The following is a 4,074-nucleotide window of genomic DNA, read 5'->3' as shown; positions in this document are numbered from 1 at the left end:
TAGCCAAGACTCGAGTCCGACGAAAGGGTCAGCCGAGACCAGCGAGCCAGAGTCATCCGGCCGGCCTCCGTGCCGTTGGTCGATCTCGCTATTGATGGACAAGTCGTTGCCCTTCTAGCCGGGGGGGGGGAGAGGACTCGTTCTCCTTTGCCGTTTCGGAGTTGATGGCGGAGCAGGACGACGCTGTGTCTTTTTCTTTTTTTGATAAACTGCGAGCCATCTCTGGGCAGTCGGCTCCCTCCGCAGTTGTCTTTGTTTCTTCCTTTCTTTCTTCTGCCGAGCGAGCCCTTCCCGCTCGTCGGAGTCCTTTTGTTACAGTTTTCCGCTCGTGCTCGTTCCATCCATATAATGACACGTTTTGAAACGCATCGTTCTTCCCGAAGGAGCGAGCCCTCATTTCCACGATCGCCTCCGCCAATTTCTTCCCAGATAACGGCTGCCCTATCACAAGCCGCTATTTTCGGCCATTTGCACAGAACACACCAAGTGGTTATTACGCTGTCGTCGCCGCACGTTGTCGTAAAGTCCACATTCTAGAGTTTCTTATTCCTCTCCGACTGGAACGACCTCCTCGCAACGAAAATTCGTTCCCATTACGACGAGAAGAGGACGAAGGGAAGGAAATGCATTCATGATGACTCGCGAATCGAGACGGCATCCACTGGGATTATCCCGCAGCTCGAAGAAAATTCGTTCGCGATTAGAGATCTCAACATACGAAAGAATCACCGTTTGTTGAAATTGATTCCGCGGAAGTCGAGACGGAGTGAGCTCTGATTTACTTGCAGAATCCCCCACTCCTCGCCTGCGCTCATTTTTGCTCCTCCCATCTTTTCTGACTATCAGCATGAATTAGGAGCAACACTACCTCTGCCGCTGAGCGTTTTGTGATCATTTCTGCCGAGACGTTTTTTCACGTCGAACGTGGCTCGAATCGAGAGCAACTCCTGGGTACGACAGAGCGGCGGGCGAACGTCCTGTTCCGTGGCCTGTTCCCTCGGCAGTGCGGCTGTCAGGAAGGCGAAGCTTCTTCCCGGTCTTTCGAAGGTCCTCACTCAGTCGCTCGCTCGCTTGCACAATGAGAAGGCGATCATGGGAATGGAGATGGTTTGTTGAGTTCTTCTCCTAAACGAGGGAAAAGGCATTTGCCTAATGCACAAAGTTGAGCCTCCAACTGGAGCTGAAGTTCGCCGTCCCCGCGTCCGTCGTTCCGCTTGCTCGGCCGCCCGCCCGGTACGCCGGCCCGTTCGCTCGTTCCTTGGCGCTTTTTTCTCTTGAGTGGCCACCAATGCTGACGAGAGCTAAATCTAAACGGTGTTTTTCTCGAATTAGCTCGATTACCAGCCGCCACCCGAAAATTCCCTCTTCCTTCCCGTCGCAGTCTGTTGAGGCAGCACCGCGCAAGGCAGTCGTAAGCGTAGCCGGAGAGCAGCCCGTTCCAAATCTGTACTGCTTCCCGCGGGGAGTTGCAGGGGAGAGTTTCTCTTTTTCCGAACAGTGCAGACACTCTGTAAGGCAGTCTGCTATCTCGAAATAGAAATAATAATAGTCAGTTGCCCATCAGCCGCCAAACGCCGTAGATCAGGAAAAGTTCAAAGGGTGCCCTTCGAATCGAAAAAAAGAACAGGAGTCGAGGAGATACGAGAGGCGAATCCCAGAGTACCGAATACTCCTGTTCATCAGGAGCATCTCCGCAGGGCAAATACCGCATCCGCTCGGTATCGACGAATTTCTCGCTGACTTCATGGAGGATCCTGGTCTCTTTTCTAAATAAATATTAAATCAATGCTCTACCATTTTGCGGGCGCGAAATACCTCTGGGAGATATTCTCTTCCATTCCTCACACCTCAATAAACACAGAACTCCTTCTGATCGTGTCCGACTTCCTCTGAGCTCGTTCAAAGATCTCGTTGCTCTTCCGTTCGCTCTCACCTATGGCTTGCTCCGGCCTTGTATATAATTTACGTTCTGCATCGGAGGGAAGCTGCTCCTACCGTCCTTTGCTCCGAGCCTACCCGCAATCCAGTAAGCCGACCCACATGCTAGCTCGAGCCACGGGAGTCGTCTCTTCGCGTATATGCTCACAGCCATAACCATCCATGATCAAGCCAGGGAGTAAATAAAATTCCGCCAACCGAAGCATCTGCGATGCGCACAGCAAAGGCCACAATCGGCTTTGGCCTTTTTCGGCATCTCCAGTCCTCGACCAGTAGCGTTTCGTTTGCCCGGTCCGACCGACTGGAAGAACAAGCGGAAGACGCATAGCGAATACCGGGGCTTGTCGAAAGCGCAGCTGCTCCGATCGGTCGGTTGCTCGCTCGCTCACTCGCATAAAGAACGAGTGCATGAGTCCCTTATCAAATTCATCGCTCGCCGGCATTATCACGGAGTTGTACAATCCCTCGGGTTCCGCTGGAGACGACCAGACGGACTCCCATATCGAGGAGCGTACAGACAAACGAACGCGCGACAGACGCACATCGAGGGCTTCTATCAGTCACGCATAAACATGAATATGTAGATCGGGCTTGTTCGTTGGATGGCAGCTAGACCGAGCGGGGCTTGATTATTATTGCTAATCATATGCGATGCGAATATGTATTTCCAAAGAGTGCCGGAGCATCTCAGTTAGAGAGCGTTCGGTGTCGCATTAGGAGGGGAATATGTACGATAGGCATGCGAAAGGACTCGGAGGCGAATTCACCAGGAGAAGAGGGGGAAACGGGAGAGGATTAAGAATTCCACAGAGTCCATTGAGACATGCCGGATGCATTAGCCTCGTACCGGGGACAGACGAAAAGAGCGAAGCTGTAGCTATCGACGTCAAGCGTATCGGCGTCAGCAACTTTCAAAGCGAACGAGGGGATTCTGATTCATAAAAAAAATGCTCCTGGATGAGGGGAACCGAGGAACCACCCTAGCTTTCATTCGGGTCCGTCTTGTTCTCACTCCAGGGCTCTCCCTGCGCCTTCTGCTCATCCGAGTCCTGTAACCCTTCGATTCATTCTCCACGCATCAGATTACCGAAACGTGGCGCCTCGATCCGACTCGCGGTAGCTTCCGATCCGACACCGCGAGCCGTAGGTCACTGAAAACCTTCATTGAAGGGTTTCCGATGGAATCATTGCGGAGTTCCGTGTTTCGGACGAGACTCAAGAGCACATTGCTGTGTCTAAGATCCAGGGTTGGGAGAGTAATTTTTCATTCCGATTCAATTCATTCTCGAAAAGCTACGGACACCATGCCAGCAAGCCTCACGAGCTAGATATTTCTGGGTTGGAGATTCAAGGGTAGAATCAATAAGACGCACTGGAGCAACGTGCAGTCGGCACTCAGATTTTATGCGTCTTTTGGGGGCAGTAGCTTCATGAATTCCTATTAAGGAGAACACCGGGGAGAAGTCGGCCGAGCAGACGGCCGGGCGGGTTTGGGAGCCGCCGAGGGGGCGTACGATTACAAACTCAGTGAGCCTCTACCGCGTCATATGTCTTTATTACGGAGCCAACGAATCGCAGCTTCGCGTATGATGCACTGCGCGAGTCTTCGAGGCAATTACAACGAAAAGTGGCGGCGGCGGCATTCATTGAGCTCCCAGAGCTACAACGACGGTGTCTTCCTCGTTGGCTGTTCCCTCACTCATGACGTGGCTCCAAGAGAGAAATAAATCACTCCGATCTCCAACTCGGCTTGCAACAAACCACGAAGCATTCAAAAATCAAGGGTTTTCGCTCAAGGGAATGGTGTCAGCTCAGGAAAGCCCGACCAATAAGGGCGAGCTTTCAACGTTGGACTGATTTCTCCTCTTGCATGCGATCTGGACAAGCGTTCGAACAAGATCGTGGCCCACCGCGCTCCGCGAACCTTGCATTGAATCACTAACAAAGGAACACGCTAGCGAAGTTTGTCGCTCGGTGAAACTCTTCGCGGACAAGACTCTGCGCCGAGCTCGCTCGGTATCGGTTAAAGTCGGGCTTTCATTAATATCAATGGATGACTCAGAACTGAGAGAATCGGGCTCAGTCGAAGGATTAACTTATGGAGCAGGCCCGTCGAAAGCACACCGCTCCGTGCTA

Source organism: Galendromus occidentalis, unplaced genomic scaffold (assembly GCF_000255335.2).
Source record: "Galendromus occidentalis unplaced genomic scaffold, Mocc_1.1 scf7180000075389, whole genome shotgun sequence".
NCBI lineage: Eukaryota > Metazoa > Arthropoda > Arachnida > Mesostigmata > Phytoseiidae > Galendromus > Galendromus occidentalis.
This window is presented reverse-complemented; position numbering follows the sequence as displayed.